Here is a 12086-nt window from a genome sequence, read left to right as displayed (position 1 = left end):
TACCTATAATACATCGCTGCACTTAGCAAAAGAGTGCCATCTGCACTGTTATTTTAGTTTTCAGTAAATCTGACTATTCGCTCATCATTGATTTAATTTAATTATTTCAGCAATTTGAGGGTTTTCGGTATAGTTGTTTAATATTGCTGGAGCGTACTATGTCATTTTTGTTCACAGGGCATCACCTGCAAAATCTCATGTGAAAAATATTCACGTGAAACTTCAAATATCATCACATATGATTTCATGTGTGAAATTTCACATGTGAAATTAAAATGTATGTGATAAAAACGTGGAAATTTCACATGTGAAATCATGTTTTTTTCCATAAGGGATGTGTGTGCGAGTGTGTATTTGCTATGAGTGTGTGTGCATGTGTGTGCACGAACGTGAGTGCATGCATATGTGAGTGCGTGCGGCCAAAGCATGCGTGTGTGAGAGTTTGTGCATGCACCCGCGTGTGTGTATGCCTTGGCTCTCTCCTGGTGTGTGGGAAAGAAAAATACACTCTTTTGATGGAAGAAGTCATAAAGTCTGGAGTTGCGGCCACATTTCCTCTACAAGGTGAGGTTCAGATTCCATCCAGAGGAGGGGAGGGGGCAATAAGGGGAGGTGATACTCCCCGTGCCCATCCCCCCTTATCCCGTGTCCCACACCCCGTGCCTGGGGAGTCTGGAGCTGGGTGGGGGCCAGGGCTCTCGACGCCAGCCTCTGGGCTCCGCGCTCAGGGAGAGGTCACTTGGCTTGCTTACACAATGGCATTATCTCAGTTCCAGCCTCGGCTACTGCAGCGGTGAGCACTTCCTGTCCCTCTGCGAGCACTTCCTGTCCTTGGCATAGTAGCACAAACTGTCCGCCTTCCAAGCAAGTTCTAACACACTGTAGAGCTGCTGGTCGCCAGACTCGCTGTATAAATGTCTGTGGGCGGCTTTCTTGGGAATTGCACAATGCGACTGCAGAGTCCTTTGTGTTGAGTTGTGAGGCAGTGGTGTTAGTTTAAATCACTGGTACGGAAGGCGTATATATGTTAGCACTCAGATCCCCAGACACACACACAGGCTATTAGAGCCTGAACTTGGTCAAAGCCATAGAAGGGCAAAGGGTTACCAATTTACTTACTACTCAAGTTTAAACATTATGGTTAATTCATTGGAAAAAATACTATTATGGATATTCCACCATACTATTTTTTGATAAATGTCTTCGATACTCTTACATGAACTTGCATATTCATTTTTCACATTTCAAGTCCCCCCCCAAAAAAGAAGAAAAAATCTGACATGAAAACTTACACAAATGAATGAATGAATATACAAACGAACAACCGAATGAATGCTAAAACACACACAGTGCATTCACTGACCTATAGGACCTACAGGAAGTGAATACAATACACGTGTGTGATAATCTGTGTGATTTTATGAATGTTTAGTCTAGGTCTGATTATGACTAGCACCTGTCTGAGGGGGAAATGGAGGGGAGGGAGGGAGAGGTGTTTTAAGGGGGAGGGGGAGGAGTGAAGAGGAGGTAGCATGTACTGTAACAGGTGTTCTCAGACATACACCTTCCACCTCTCTCCATCTTCCATCACATAAGGTGAATGCACCAATTTGTAAGTCGCTCTGGATAAGAGCGTCTGCTAAATGACGTAAATGTAAATCACCGTAAATAGAAATCACACATTTCTTAAGATGATTAATGTCACTTTCTAATTGATATGATATGAGATACCATCAGACCCTCAACCTCCATTTAAGCAAGCTGAGCTGTGAAGCAACAGCTTGTTAAGATCACTTGCACTATAGACCCTTCATTTTTTGAAGCCCCGTAGAATATAGAAACATAGCTAGCTCTCTAAAGCTGTAATAATCCGGCTATTCAGTATCATTCCTTTTTATTGCGTAATCAAAGCGATGAATGTATGTTTGACAATAATATTTATAACTTTAAAAACAAATTATATATTCTTTTTTCTTATTATCTCATGACTAATGTGCTTCATGAGACCGATAGCAGATATGAAATGTTGTGCTCAGGTTGAATGGTCAGGTTATGTTCAGATTGCTGATGTGAAAGGTTGTGTGGTGGTTGAGTGTGGTCGTGTTCATTTCCTACTTCCCTGTGTGAGAGTATGTGACCTCGCCGTTTGGAGTCCACAATCCCACAATCCCTCGTGTGAAGCAGATCAGAAAATTAACCAGGGCAAGATCTCGCTTTCTTTTCTGTCCTCAACTGACATACCTGCCAGTCAATGTTGTTACAGCATAAGAGAATGTGTTGTCATGATTAAATAAAGGCAAATAATAATGTCACTGAATACACCGGCCTCTCTTGGCAAAATGGCTGTGCGTGTGTGTGATAGTGAGTGTATGTGTTTGGGGGGTTAGTAGATTCTCTTCCTCAGGGGAATGCTGGGAACATTCCCTGGGTCAGGGGAAAGGGGTGCATGAGGATGTGTGTGCCTCAGACCAGCAACACAGAGGAAAACCTCTTCCATTGTTCTGGAGGCTTTAATCTGTCAGAGATCTGCAGGGAATCAGGTGGGAATCTCCTTGGGTATAACTTGTCATTGTTATTGTCTGTCCCACAGGGACCAGAGGACTCATTCTGATACCCCCCCCCACCCCACACACACACACACACATAGAACACTCCATCACTATGGCCTGCATGTAGTTATGATAAAAACAATATCTTGTTTATCTCCACAGGTTAGTTTAGAGATGTGTGTATCCGCCTCATCTCCCCGCCTCGCCTTCACTTTCTGTCTGTTTGATTAAACCCAGTCCTGGGTCCAAGACAAATGTTCAATATTCCTTTAGTCATGCTAACAGGAGGATGTTTGGAAACCTTTCGCCCAAAGTTGTGGTAACCTCTGGATTTGTGGACTGCGAGGGGTCGAGCAACAATAAGACGGAAACGCAAAGTAAAATAATCAAAGTCCCTTTCCTGAATACAGGACGTCTATGGTAGGTTTCTTCACTCATGTAGTGTATGGCTTCATAGGATTTAAAACCATTTCTCTTCATTACTGGAATAGAGAAAGGATGTACTGACTGATACAATGAAACTAATGTCAAAACAAACACTCAAAATGTTGAAATGGCAAATCACCAGGGATGTGATTAGAAGGACTAAAAGTAAGATAAGACTTACAGTAAGATTAGACGATGAGTCACTTTAGGTCACTACTGCAGTCTGTGATGTGATGTGATGGAGGAAGTGTGTGTCTGAAACCAAATGAATCCAGACTTCAATTAAGGTACGGTCTGATTATAGTGACCCCCACCTGTCTGTTACAGTGACATGACCTGTGATTGATAAGTCATTGTGATTGATAAGTCATCCTCGCCATTCTATGATCAAAGGGATAAAAGTCTCACTCACTCATAAATCACAATATAAAAATAGAAGCACTAGAATGGATAGTGGAATTACAGGGGTGACCATTAGTGAACCAGGGAAAGGGAAAACCCTTGTTTCCTTATTCAAATGAACAGAGGTCAGTCCCTAAAGGGAGACAATGGTTTCATCCCAAATGGCACCCTATTCCATATATAGCGCACTACTTTTGACCAGGGCCCTGTGAAAAGCAGTGCACTATATAGAAAATTAGGTGCCATTTCGGTTGTAACCAATCTCTTTCATCTTGACCACTTTTACTGCCCTGACCTGACTAAATTTCCACCAGTGACCACTGCATTGTTTTGGCCCCGGGCTAATTGTGACTGAAGTTTATCATATTTATGACTTTATCCGCAAAGACAGAGGTATGGCCGACTTCCTGACTCTCCAGGCTCCTTTTTAGACCAGTCACATTATTAGGGTCAACATTTGACGCCCCTTCTTCAAACTGTATTGTTTTCGGCAGTGTAATAATGTTCACAAACTGATAAGACCCTATCGATTTTGGGTTTTGCGCAGAGAGTGATTTGTCCCTCACACATGATTGGTGTGATTCAGGAAAAAAAGTCTTCATGTGCAGACACCTATAGAGACACTTTGGGACAGCCTGAACAGTAGCTAAAAATCTCTCAGATTTGTGTTGTGAGATGATATTGATGACTGCTGGTGAGAGGATCATAGATTGTATTTAAACGGTGGCATTGTTCCCCTGACAACTAGCCGCCACATAAGTAGTACTCTCCACAACTTCACCTGCATTTGACCATTCTGCCCTGAGAAGAAGTCCCTCAATTCATCTCATCTGTCATACATGCAGATGATGCATAATAACACCTTCCTATTTCCATTCCTATATTGCAACACATTTAGATGCCTATGCATCCAAGTTTGTGTACCTTTTAACAAACTTGTGAGTGCTGAATATGAGTTAATTCCTAATCGGGGCACTGTGGCCCATATCTGTGAATGGGAGGAGAAAGACAGTGGGGCCTTTGTATGTGACAATCAGGGTGTGAATCGATTCATCAGGCGGTCAAACACTCCTCACTCTTTGATGTGTGGCCTTTGCCTGGTCGAGGTGCTAAAGCGTCACTGCAGAACAAAACGCTGATACCCTCAAAGGTGCTAACTGAACACCATGTTGACGACTGGAGCGACCAATACCGATCAATAGCCTGTGATCAGTGGTCTACTGCCTCGCTCTCTCTCGTTCTCTCTCTCTCTAGGCACAGACAGCGAATCTGTGGATCAGTATGGTGAAGCGCGTGAGCTGGAGAAGAAGAGTTAACTCTCAGACTGAAGATAAGAGAGACACCATTGCATCCAGCTATATAGAAACACTTGTGTTTAACACACACTGATCTGGTTTCATTGGACTTTTAGACTTATTCAATACAGTGCCTTATGAAAAACTGTATGCTATTGCAATCATGCCAGTACTGTATATTATGGTTATGTGTGGTTTGTTGATTGTTGTGGATCATTGTGTATGTTGCAGATATTTAATGTCATACATTAGTTATAAAGGGATTGCAATTGGGATTTTTTGACATCATTGGTAATTTCCAGAACTTCCTCACAGACGTAGTGACTTCTCCTTTGATGGTTTGGGGTGACATGCTCCTCACAACTCTCATATCCCCTTCATGTACAATGATCACTGCACCGTCATAATGATACTGACATAATAAATATACAGTGCCTTCAGAAAGTATTCACACCTGAATTAGATTAAATAGAGATGTTTTTGGTCACTGGCCCATAATGTCAAAGTGGAATTATGTTTTTCATTTTCTTAAACAAATGAATTCAAAATGAAAAGCTGAAATGTCTTGAGTCAATAAATATTCAACCCCTTTGTTATGGCAAGCCTAAATAAGTTCAGGAGTAAAAATGTGCTTAACAAGTCACATAATAAATTGCATGGATTCACTCTGTGTGCAATAATAGTGTTTAACTACCTCATCTCTCTACCCAAAACACACATTTCTTTAGGGGGTGGATCAGCTTTAAAATTGCGGATAGATTGTTGCTTCCATCAATGTAAATGTACTGCATCATGTCCAATCCCCCTTCTACTTCCAGCCTATACAGTTGAAGTCGGAAGTTTATATACACTTAGGTTGGCGTCATTAAAACTCGTTTTTCAACCACTCCACGAATTTCTTGTTATAGTTTTGGCAAGTTGGTTAGGACATCTACTTTGTGTTCACTCATTCACTGTATCACAATTCCAGTGGGTCAGAGTTTACATACATTGAGTTGACCTTGACTTTAAACAGCTTGGAAAATTCCAGAAAATTATGTCATGGCTTTAGAAGCTTCTGATTGTCACGTCCTGACCAGTATAAGGGGTTATTTGTTATTGTAGTTTGGTCAGAACGTGGCAGGGGGTATTTGTTTAGAGTGTTTCGGGTTTTGTTGGGCTATGTGTTTATGTAGAGGGGTGTTTGTTTAGAGTCTTCCGGGGTTTTTGGTTATGTTCTATGTTAGTATATTTCTATGTTCTGGTCTAGTCTTTCTAGTTCTATGTTTAGGGTTATTGGTTTGACCTTCAATTGGAGGCAGCTGTTCTTCATTGCCTCTGATTGAAGGTCCTATATAGAGGGGTGTTTTTGTAATGGGTTTTGTGGGAAGTTGTTTTGTTTTTTTGCATAGCTGTGTATAGCCTGCATTACTGTTCGTTTGTGTTTGTGTTCGTGTTCTTATTTTGTTTTTTCAGTGTTCTAATAAAAGTTAAAATGAGCACTCAACCCGCTGCACCTTGGTCTACTACATACGACAAACGTTACACTGATAGGCTAATTGACATCATTTGAGTCATTTGGAGGTGTACTGTGGATGTATTTCAAGGACTACCTTCAAACTCAGTGCCTCCACAAGTCTGGTTCATCCTTGGGAGCAATTTCCAAATGCCTGAAGGTACCACGTTCATCTGTACAAACAAAAGTACGCAATTATAAACACCATGAGACCACGCAGTCGTCATACCACTCAGGAAGGAGACGCGTTCTATCTCCTAAAGATGAACGTACTTTGGTGCGAAAAGTGCAAATCAATCCCAGTACAACCGCAAAGGAGCTTGGGAAGATGCGGGAGGAAATAGGTACAAAAGTATTTATATCCACAGTAAAACGAGTCCTATATCGACATAAGCTGAAAGGCTGCTCAGCAAGGAAGAAGCCACTGCTCCAAAACCACCATAAAAAAGCCAGACTACGGTTTGCAACAGCACATGGGGACAAAGATTGTACTTTTTGGAGAAATGTCCTCTGTTCTGATGAAACAAAAATAGAACTGTTTGGCCATAATGGATGAAGGCTTGCAAGCCGAAGAACACCATCCCAACCGTGAAACACGGGGGTGGCAGCATCATGTTGTGGGGGTGCTTTGCTGCAGGAGGGACTGGTGCACTTCACAAAATAGATGGCATCATGAGGAAGGGAAATGATGTGGATATATTTAAGCAACATCTCAAGACATCAGTCAGGAAGTTAAGGCTTGGTTGCAAATGAGTCTTCCAAATGGACAATGACCCCAAGCATACTTCCAAAGTTGTTGCAAAATGGCTTAAGGACAAGGTTTTGGAGTGACCATCACAATCCCTAACCTCAATCCTATAGAAAATTTGTGGGCAGAACTGAAAAAGCGTGTGCGAGCAAAGAGGCCTACAAACCTGGCTCAGTAACACCAGCTCTTTCAGGAGAAATGGGCCAAAATTCACCCAACTTATTATGGGAAGCTTGTGGAAGGCTACCCGAAACGTTTGTAACTGTGCTATTTCACAAAAGTTCTGAACCTATATACATTATACAGACCCTGTATGTTTTACATTTGTTATCTTGTTGTTATTAGTCCCACCCTCCTATTTAGCCAGCTCGCTAAGTTTACAAGGGTGTAGCTATAGCTACTATACATCCACGCTATGCCAGGTAGTTACATTTTTGCTGTATACCTTTATTTTACGCAGAGAGGTCCAGTCGGGTTTGGTTAAATAGTTATGTGGTTTTTGACTGGGTTTCAAGCCTAACTATGTTGTTTATATTACTTCAGGGAATTTTAGCTACTATTACGTTTGCTGACTTGTTTATTGTTAGAGGTGTATGCTAGCGTTAGTGATACCGAGGCAGGGATAAGCTACACACTGGCTGGCCGCCTAATTGCCAGCTAGCTGATAGCTTTACACTTGTGTATGTGCGTACATGTGTGTATATATAATATTTTGGGGGGGAGGGTGAACTCAGGAGGATGGTGATTGTTTAACTACTTGTCCCTATTGTATATTTGAGAGACGATAGTTATCATCTGGTAAATGTTTTCATTTATAGATCATAGCTTGATGTCTTTTTTCCTGACCTGCTGGGGTGCGTTTGTGGTCATCGCTTTTGTCGCCGTGTGGCACAGGTTTGGCACATACTTACTAAATAATCCCACATTTGTAACATTTCTGAACACTCATATAGACATATTGTTTAGCACCAATAACAACTCTGCATCCCCCCCTAATTTTATGGAAGCTCTCCTTGCGTATCTGAGGGGGAAAACATATCCCTTAGTTCAGGTGCTCGTAAGATGTATAAGGCTCAAGTAGATTTGTGGAGAATGAAATTAGAGATCTGGAAAATGAACATAGTGTAACATTTGACGACTCAACTCTACAAAAATTTGACTCAAAGTGATTGGAATATAACACCTGGACAACCCATAAAGCGGAAAATGCTCTTAGGAGAACAAAACAAAACTACTACAAACATGGAGATAAAGCAGGAAAGTTGCTTGCTTAGCAGATAAGACGAGGGGCTGCTAGTAGAGTTATTAGCTCTATTAAGCTACCCAATAACACAATTGTTCACAGTCCTGAGGAAATTAATCTAGTCTTCAGGGAGTTTTATGAAACATTGTACAAGTCTGAAGGGGATGCCCCTGCCACAATGCATGAGTTTTTGAACAAACTCAATTTACAAACTTTAACTGATGAGGATAGAGAGCACTTGGAGAAAGAGATTACATCAGAGGAAATTAGGGAATCCATTTTCAACACCGCTGGGGGAAAATAACCAAGGTTAGACCAATTCCCTATTGATTATTTTTACCCAAACTAATTGAGCCTCTTTGCAGTATGTTTAATTATGCCGTAGAGACAGAAAAGTTCCCAGACACACTTGAACAGGCACTGATCACAGCTTTGTTAAAACCTGGGAAAGATCCTCTGCTTTGTGGGTCGTATAGATCAACATCTCTATTGAACACTATTGATTCTTGCGAAACTCATAGTTCTTAGACTGGATAAGGTTCTTCCGGACTTGGTTGATATGGACCAAACAGGCTTTGCAAGAAACCGCTCATCTAATGATAATATCAGAAGATTATTTAATATTATGCATTATGTAGAGAATGACCAATAATCTGTAGTGGCGGCTTCATTAGATGCGGAAAAAGCTTTTGACCGCATAGAATGGAACTACCTGTTTGAAGTTTTACAGAGGATGAATATTGGACCTAAGTATGTTGGTCTGATTAGATTACTGTACAAATGTCCGGTAGGTCAGTTCCTGACTAATGGAAACATTTCCTCACAGTTCTCCCTATCACGTGGCACAAGACAGGGTTGTCCCGCTAGTCCGCTCCTTTTTTCTTTGGCTATAGAGCCACTGGCAGAAGCTTTTAGATCTCATCCATCCATCCATAGTGTTCGTATAGGTGGGCGTGAACATCTGGTCTCGCTAAATAGCCGATGAAATTTTGCTTTACCTCACTAAACCAGAAATTTCACTCTGAACATTAGTTGACATCCTGAAAGAATATGGGACGTTTTCAGGATATAAAATAAACCTATCGAAGAGTATAATTATGCCTTTTAACAGGGCAGCTATGCAGAACCCAATCTTAGACCAGCCGTTTTGTTTGAAACCACCGAAAATGACATATCTGGGTTGCAAATTCCTTCGGGAAATTATTAAGACATATCAACTGAACTATACTCCACTTCTCAAAAAGGTCGGGGAAGAATTGGATAGATGGTGGGATTTACCTATTTCTCTTACTGGGTGGGTCAATTGTGTAAAAATCAATATATTACCAAAATTCTTGTACCTTTTTCAAACCTTGCCCTTTCCTATTCCCAAAGTTTTTTTCAAACATCTTAATAGGAAGGTTTCTTCATTTCTGTGGAAAGGAAAACCCCCAAGAGTGAAACTCACAACTTTATGCAAACCATACTAAGAAGGAGGACTTACTCTACCTGACTTCCAGTTGTATTATTGGGCATCTCAGTTAAAGGCTGTGGGGGTATGGCAAGATACAACAAGTTCACCCTCTTGGAGACAGATAGGGGAGGAGTGTCTGACCCCTGCTACATTGGCATCTATACCTTATATTAGCCCACCTAAAGCTTTGTTAGGTCTCATAAACAACCCTTTCATGAAAAACACTTTAAATAAATGGATTGAAGTCTGTAAACAAACATTAGCTTCACTGATTACAATATATTTATTAGCATTTCTTTTTTTTTTATCCTGTTTATCTTAATTTCCATAATTATGAGGTTCTTACTGTGGAATGCAGTGTATGGTTTTCACCAAACATAATGGGACACATCTCACCTAAAAAGTTGACTGAAGTTTGCCAAAAGCATCTGGAAGCACCTGGATGATCATCAAGACTCTTGGAAGAATGTTCTATGGACAGATAAGTCAAAAGTATAACTTTTTGGATGATGGGTTACATTATGCCTGGTGAAAACCAAACACTGCATTCCACAGTAAGAACCTTATACCAACAGTCAAGTATGGTGTTGGTATTGTGAAGGTTTTGGGATGCTTTGCTGCCTCAGCACCTGGACGACTTGCCTTAATACAATGAATTATGAATTCTGCTCTGTATGAGAATGTCAGGCCATCCTGCTGTGAGCTGGAGCTGAAGCGCTGCTGGGTAATGCAGCAAGACAATAATCCAATACACACAATCAAGTCTACATTAAAATGGCTAAAAAGCAACAAATTCTAACTTTTTGAATGGCCTAGTCAACATCCAGACCTAATCCCAATTGAGATGTTGTGGCAGACCTTTGATCACCTCCAAAGCCAATTCCTCCTTTGGCTCTTTCCTTCCAGTTCTCTGCTGCCAATGACTGGAACAAATTGCAAAAATCACTGAAGCTGGAGACTCATATCTCCCTCACTAACTTTAAGCATCAGCTGTCAGAGCAGCTCACAGATCATTGCACCTGTACATAGCCCATCTGTAAATAGCCCATCCAACTACCTCATCCCCATATTGTTATTTTTTTGTTGTTGCTTCTTGCACCCCAGTATCTTGACTTGCACATTCATCTTCTGCACACCTATCACTCCAGTGTTAATTGCTAAAATGTAATTACTTCACCACTACGACCTATTTATTGTCTTATCTCCCCAATCTTACCTCATTTGCACACACTGTATATAGATTTTTTTCTATTTTGTTATTGACTGTACGTTTGTTTATTCCATGTGTAACTCTATGTTGTTGTTTGTGTCGTACTGCTTTGCTTTAACTTGGCCAGGTCGCAGTTGTAAATGAGAACTTGTTCTCAACTGGCCTACCTGGTTAAATAAAGGTGAGATAATTTTTTTTTTAAATAAATAAACTTGAAACAAGCAGCTCATGCTTGAAAACCCACAAATGACGCTGAGTTAAAGCAGTTCTGCATGGAAGAGTGGGTAAAAATGTATTCACAGCGACGTGAGAGACTGATCAACAACTACAGGCTTGCGTTTGGTTGGAGTAATTGCAACTAAAGGTGGCACAATCAGTTATTGAGCGTAAGAGGGCAATTAAGTATATGTCATTGTTGTGTTATTTGTTCACACAGGTTCCCTTTATCTAATATTAGGTTTTGGTTGAAGATTTGATAACATTCAGTTTCAAAAATATGCTAAAGTAGAGAAAATTAGAAAGGAGGCAAATACATCTTCACAACACTGTAACTTTATCCAGCTATACCTGTATCCTTACATGTTTTACAATATAAGAACGCCTTTAATTATGGGGATTCTTTAATAAATGTGTTAAAGGGGTCTCTGCGTTCCATTGACCAGATTGGCGCACCTTTAAAAGAAATCTGATTTAATAAAGTGGATATTTGTCAAATCCGTCATGATTTATGTAATGTAACAGGCCCACAATGTAGTTACTCAAGTCTGATTTGGATATATTTGGCTGTTTTCGCTGCATAACATTTAGAAGATGTCCCTTTTCAAGTTTAGAAGAAGTGACTTCTAAATGCTAACTCCTGTTCGTATAAGCTGGTTAGCATAGCTAGCATACAGAAATTGGTGGCGGTAGTCAGTTGTTTTTAACTGTAATGCAGTTGATTGGTGACGATGATACTCAGATTTTCACCTCAACATAATGTGAAATACACATATAAACAACAGCCTAAATGTAGGCTTACCTTTTCAAATACAGTCTAATCAACTTACAGATTTATTCCATTTAAAACAATGGCTACTGTACATGCAGCTCCTCTCCATGGGCATTATGTTGTCCTATATGGTTCTTAAATGACAGAAAAAGCTGAGTAATGTGCAATGTGTTGTTTTCACACAGCTGTGGTTTTATGGAGGAAATGCACTGTGTGTGAGTGCTTCCTCTGAGCTGTTCCCTTTATACTAACGGTATATAGAAACACATATTACTGA

This window comes from Salmo salar, chromosome 19 (assembly GCF_965601325.2).
Source record: "Salmo salar chromosome 19, fSalSal1, whole genome shotgun sequence".
Lineage (NCBI taxonomy): Eukaryota > Metazoa > Chordata > Actinopteri > Salmoniformes > Salmonidae > Salmo > Salmo salar.
This window is presented reverse-complemented; position numbering follows the sequence as displayed.